This window comes from Panicum virgatum, chromosome 7N, assembly GCF_016808335.1.
Source record: "Panicum virgatum strain AP13 chromosome 7N, P.virgatum_v5, whole genome shotgun sequence".
Lineage (NCBI taxonomy): Eukaryota > Viridiplantae > Streptophyta > Magnoliopsida > Poales > Poaceae > Panicum > Panicum virgatum.
In genome coordinates this window covers 39,266,783-39,273,595 of record NC_053151.1, presented here as the reverse complement: position 1 = coordinate 39,273,595, position 6,813 = coordinate 39,266,783, and the positions used below count along the sequence as shown (strand labels likewise).

Here is a 6,813-nt window from a genome sequence, read left to right as displayed (position 1 = left end):
TTTCTGCCGATTATCATCATAAACCATATCCTATCCTATATCCGCTAGCCTCAAATCTGCTTCGGCAAGACACACCTGCATGATGTGCCACTGGGGTCTGGGGCGCAGAGGAATTGCAAGTTCGAAGCCGCCGCAATACGGTTAGGAGCCGAGGGCCTGCGCGCAAAACGTGCGCCAAGGCGGTAGAAAAAACCGGGGGAAATCAAACGGTCCCCTCTCCGTGCGGTGTGGGGTAACGGGTGGTAAAGGCCAGCAGCAGCAGGCGAAAGGAGGCCGGGGGGACGGAAAGGCTAGCCGCCGTCCTGTGCGATCCTCCCAAGCGGACACGACCAGATCGTGGGGGAGGAGGTGGTGCTCTGCTCGCCGCGGGGTGCCTTGGCCTGGCGTGCTTCTTCCCCTCGCTCCCCCAACCGCCAGTGCCAAATCCTCCTCCCGATTCTCCTTCCCGAGAAAACACTCCGCGGCCCAAGCAAGCTGAGCCCGGCCCCTGGCCGCCATGGCCGCCGCCGCCGCCAAAGAGCTCAGCACCCGCGCCGTCGGCGCCACGGACCCGTCTCTAGGCCTGGTAAAATTCACTCCGCCCCCTTGCTACCAGCTCCCGCGTCGCTGTCGCTTGAGCATTACAGGTTCGCCGTGGTGATTGCGATCTAGCACTAGCTTGGTGGCGCAGCGATGACTGGTGAGGCGACGCGAGGGCTAAATTACCAGCGGTAGGGAGGTTGTGCCGCCATGTTGCTCGGCGATCCTGTTCCCGTCGGTGGGATCGTAGAAAATGGCCGGCTGCCTCTCCGCCGGCGTTCTCGGGGAGCAGGAAGGGTCAACACATTGCCATGAGTGGGCTACGCTGGTAGATTCGGGGCTCCTCGTCGTCCCCGGCCTAATCAGTGCGATTCCGATGTACGAGTGGGCGACACGCTAACCACCATCCTAATCAGCTGCAGCTCGGGCCCCGCGACCGCGAGGAGTGCCCGCCCGGCAGCGTCGCTAGCTAGCTGCGCTCCCCCGTTCGAGATCACTCGAGTAGGGCGGGCGGGAGCGCTCGAGTTCCCCTTTCAGTTGCTTTCGTTGGCTTTTTGTTTGTTTTCGATGTGGGTGCGCTTGCTTGTCGCTTATAATGCTGTTGATCTTGGCAGATGGTGTAGGGGCAGCGGAAAGGGAAGGGGGAGAGGTGGAGTGAGAGAGGAGAGGGCAGGGGGAGGGAGACATGGGGGCGATTGGAAGCGACGCACCGGAGCAATGGGACAAGGTGGACGGGGCGGAGGCGGCCAATGGCGGCGGCGGAGGCGGTGCGGGGAGGCTGGAGAAGATACTGGTCTCCGTGAGGCTCAGGCCGCTGAACGACAATGAGATTGCAAGGGGGGAGCCGGCAGAGTGGGAGTGCATCAACGACACTACCATCATCTCCCGGAGCACATTCCCAGACCGGCCGACTGCTCCGACTGCATATTCATTTGGTTAGTAGTTCTCGAATCTGGTCCCCTTTGTTACGAAATTATAGTCCTACTATATTCGTTTATTTTGGTCTTTCTGTATACATGCTTTGTTAGCTCTGCAAATTTTCCTCAGAAACTGGCTTTCCAATTGGTACATTCACATACCAATTTTCAGCTGTATTTTGGAGAAGGCATTGCTCAAAATTTGATATCTGTCTGAACTCCTTTCCCAGATCATCAGTTGTCTATTGCAATATATACTCGATTAAGCTGAGTAATGATCTGACAACAAAAACAACATCTTGAAGCCACTCTTTGGGTGAAGCAAGAATCTCCCTTAAGAAGCTACCATAAAGAAACTCCCCTGAAATTGAACTAAATCACTAACTACAGTTACAAACTAACCTGGATGATCCCAGTCTAGTTGGCAGATTTTCATCTCACTATAGTACAGATTGTCAGTGAGGCTTTAGTTTGCTCTTTTCACAAGTATGCATTACAAAATTCTCTTACTTTCCAGCTATGTCCTGGTGCAGCTTCTTTGACACAATTCCGTTCCTTTGCAGATAGGGTATTCCGTTCTGACTGCAATACCAAAGAAGTCTACGAGGAAGGGGCCAAGGCAGTTGCCCTCTCTGTGGTTAGTGGTATTAACTGTAAGTCCATGCGCCCTATCTTACTCTGATTCATTTAAATCAAAGTATTCCATGATAAATCACTAAAATGTGTTTTCTTTTCCCATTTATTTGCCTGTAATAGCAAGTGTTTTTGCATATGGTCAAACAAGTAGTGGAAAGACATACACCATGACTGGAATAACGGAACATACAACAGCAGATATCTATGATTACATTGCCAAGGTAACCGAAGAATTCTTCCTAGTGGTTTAGTTCATGAGGTGTTCTGGATTGTGAACTGATAAGCATGCCTTTTTTTACAGCACGAGGAGAGAGCATTTGTATTGAAATTTTCAGCAATTGAAATATATAATGAAGTTGTAAGGGATCTTCTTACTGCAGAAAGCACATCTCTTAGGCTTTGGGATGACGCGGAGGTCAGAGCAACACCTACCTTTATTTAAAAGAGGGGTGGTAAAAAGTATCCTGCTGTGCCTGTGCACTGATAATAGGTTGATGTTGTGTATTATACAGAAGGGAACATATGTAGAAAACCTAACTGAGGTTATCTTGAGGGACTCAGACCACCTTAAAGAACTTATTTCTGTGTGTGAAGGTGGGTACTATTTGTAGTTCATTTAATATATATAATTGGTGATTACTGTCATCTCAGTGTATTTTGTGTGATTGTACCAGCTCAAAGGAGAACTGGGGAGACATACTTAAATGAAAACAGCTCCAGATCACATCAAATACTTAAGCTGGTTTGCCTTCTAATTGTTTTAATTGTTTGCGTGTAGAAATAGAAGGAAAAGGGCTTAGGCAGATTTGTGTAAAGATAGTTGCTGCCTAATTTCATCATTTATTACTGGTTTTGATTCTTTCAGACTGTTGAAAGTTCTGCTCGTGAGTTTGTGGGTAAGGACAAGTCAACTACACTTGTTGCTAGTGTGGTAAGAACTAATATTTTGCTCAAATTTCTTTCATATGATAAAATGGGAAGTGTAATCATGTTTTGTTGTGTGTGCAGAACTTTGTTGATTTGGCTGGAAGTGAACGTGCATCTCAGGCATTATCAGCTGGTACTAGGCTGAAGGAAGGTTGTCATATTAATAGAAGTCTACTTACCCTGGGAACTGTCATACGGAAACTAAGGTTACAACCTTAACTCGACATTTTGCACTGTCTTAGTTCTAGTTTGGTGTGCTCCTCGTAGGATGGGTGCCTTGTTTATTTCTTTGGAGCATCAGATCATTTTCATTGTTTAACTGTTTTCATTTATGCAGCAAGGTAAGAAATGGGCACATACCATACCGAGATTCAAAGCTCACACGCATATTACAGCCTTCTCTGGGAGGCAATGCAAGAACAGCAATTATTTGTACAATGAGCCCAGCTCGAAGCCATATGGAACAGTCAAGAAATACTCTGTTGTTTGCAAGTTGTGCTAAGGAAGTGGTCACAAATGCCCAGGTCAACGTGGTTATGTCTGATAGAGCACTAGTTAAGCAATTGCAAAGAGAACTTGCGAGGTTGGAGAGTGAATTGCGATGCCCAGCTTCATATTCCGCTCTCGAAACATTGGTTAAGGAAAAAGACAACCAAATTCGGAAGGTAACTGCTACTTCTGACTGTTTTTTCCTCTACTCATTTCAGTATTTCTTTGTACACGAAGCAACTTCAAGGCATAGTGAATTATTACTATTGCAGTTGTTTTAAGGGCTAAAATAGGACTTCCTTATCTCAACAAAGGTTTCATGTGTTCTTCTTTGCAGATGGAGAAAGAAATTAAGGAATTGAAGTTACAACGTGATCTTGCTCAATCTAGATTGCAAGATTTGCTCCAGGTTGTTGGAGATAACCATGGTTCGAAGCACCCCATGGTACATGAAACTTACTGCTTTCTACTCTATTCACTAGTCTTAGTTGTTGCTCATAACAAAAGATTTTTTTTCCCTCTACACAAATATAGGCTTCTGGAAGAAACTTTACTTTCGATGTTCCTCAGCCATGTGAGGATGAGCAATCGACAGCATCAACAGTTGTCAGCAGCGCCCAAAATTTTAGGTTTCAAGGACGACAGATAGCACAAAGGGAGTATAGGTCGCAGCAATCTGAGAATAATGCACAGTTACCTCTTGCCTATTCAGTCTGTAGTCCTCCATTCAGTGGGATGCCCCCAACTAACGGCAGAGATGATCACTCTCAAGTATCTAATGAAGATTCAGAGGATCTTTGCAAAGAAGTCAGGTGTATAGAGACAAATGAAACAGAAGAAAATGAATGTTTGGAGTCGTCGGCTATGGGAAGCAATAGTCTGCAAGGTTCTAGTATGCATGGGAATAATGATCCAAATCCATCTGTGAATTCTAGACAGCATGATGCATCTCCTATTACCCTAGAACAACATTTGGAGAATGTCAAAAAACCATATGCCACTCTTGTCATGGATCTGGGATCATCTACGCGTAACTCGTCAAGCTCAAAAGTAATTGGCCGAAGTAGGAGCTGTAGGTCTTTGACGGCTTCTACTTTGTTCGAAGACTTGGAGAAGGAAGATTGCACCCCTCCAAGTAGAAGTTTCATGGACCACCCAGGGAGACCTGAAGGGTGTCAAAGAAGGGTATCTGCATTAAACTATGACACAGAGAGTGAAACTTTATCAAGGGCAGGGTCAATGCTTTCTGAAATTACCACTGCAAGGGATGGACTCAAGGCAAATGGCTCTGTTGCTGGTGACACAGAATTTGCTGGCATAGGTGAATTTGTTGCAGAGCTAAAAGAAATGGCCCAGGTTCAGTATCAGAAGCAACATGGTGATCAGGTGTGTAACTGGAAATGTTTTTGTGCTTATGCTGGCACGACTCATTTTACTGTTTAAACTTCCACAATATTCAGAACCCAGTCATTGTCCTACAGTTTTAATTAGCTGGCATGATGCTTTACTTACTATAATTTGATTTCTACTCCTTAGAATAATGTAATGATTCTCAGGGTGAGAATGGAGAACTAGCAAAAGGGACCATAAGGAGCGTGGGACTGGATCCGATAATGGACGCTTTGCAATCACCCTCACGCTGGCCGTTCGAATTTGAGAAGAAACAGCAAGAGATCATTGACCTGTGGCATGGATGCAACGTTTCTTTGGTACACAGGACTTACTTCTTCTTGCTGTTTAAAGGGGACCCAGCTGACGCGATCTACATGGAAGTAGAGCTTAGGAGGCTATCATTCCTCAAAGATACCTACTCCAACGGAAGCATGGGACGTAATGTGGTAGCAGCCAGCCTGAACACTTCTCTGGTTTCAAGGTAACTCATCTTCACTATATTTCGCACAACTTTGCTTCGTCGCTTCAATCGAACTCAATGGCCTGCTATGCCACTCATGCAGCGCAAAGAAGCTGCAACGGGAGAGGGAGATGCTCTGCCGGCAGATGCAGAAGCGGCTGACGATCCAGGAACGGGAGAGCATGTACACCAAGTGGGGAGTCTCGCTGTCCTCCAAGAGGAGACGGCTGCAGGTGGCTCGTCGCGTTTGGACCGAGACCAAGGACCTGGAGCATGTCAGGGAGAGCGCGTCCCTCGTCGCCAGGCTGATCGGGCTCCTGGAGCCGGGGAAGGCCCTGAGGGAGATGTTTGGACTCAGCTTCGCGCCGCAGCAGTTCACCCGGAGATCGCACAATAGCTGGCGATATGGCCGTTCTTCTCTAGACTGATCGAACTGCTGACAAAAAAAAAATGTTCCTTTCTCCGTTGTGTACTGGATTGGTGTTGCCTAGAAATTCGTGAACGTTTTTTTTGTGACGAGTCGTGCCATGGATCGCGAGGAAAAATTCGGAGCATTTACACACCAAGCTTTACGTTTTCTACAATTACAATTTACAAACCCTCGAGGAGAAATCGAGTCGAATCTATGATTAAAAGAAACAAACAACTGCACCACTGTTTCTTGCGGACAGAACCAACGCCGTGAGTCCGCGACAACTTCGATCAGTGTGACCGAGCTAGATACCAATACGATCCATCCAAGCCAGGTCACGTCTCCCGCTGCCGTTGCCAGAGTCAGCGACGGATCGACCGCCGCCCCATGGGCCGTCCCCCCCGCACCATGGCCTCTTCGACCGCGGCCCACCATGGAGCCCACGAAGTGGCAAGGCCTCCTTGAGAACTTCAACATGCAGTGGAGCCCAGAACGCATTCTACATCTAATTGTCACATAACCTTTTTTTTAGGGCATAATTGTCACATAACCTTTGATTTTTCTTTTTGCGATAGTCACATAACCTTTGATAACTTTACAAAAAGAGCGTTTGAGAACTTCCAAGTTTGACTTGAGTACAAAAAAATCACAATTAATCAATATTTGTACCAGATATGCTGGCATCCCCTATTTTTTAGTGCAACAAGACCGAACACGAAACTGAGGAAACGAGATGATACGAGCGCCAGATGCTCTGTATTGTTAATGGAAACATGTGAGCAGTGATCTGATGGTCCTGCTGCACTACATGTGGACGGACGGGGAGTGCGTTCCCTCCGTGAAAAAAAAATGCTGTAGCATCTCCAGCAATTTGGCAAATCGAGTTGCCATCTTTGATTTTTGATAAAAACGTTAAAAATACTCCTCCAACAGTTTGGCAAAAGGCTTGACAATTTTTGGCAACTTGGGAAAAACCAGCCTCCAGCGCGTAAATATACGCGCGCGGTTGTCATCGTGGTTTCTAGTCAGGTGGGAGGGTGAAAAAATAAATAAATAACAGA

At 46.8% G+C, this 6,813-nt stretch overlaps 1 pseudogene; it reads left to right on the top strand.

Annotated features, from left to right (window-relative positions):
- The first annotated feature begins 290 nt into the window (after positions 1 to 290).
- LOC120681787 lies at positions 291 to 5,856 on the top strand (annotated as a pseudogene).
- Positions 5,857 to 6,813: the final 957 nt, after the last annotated feature.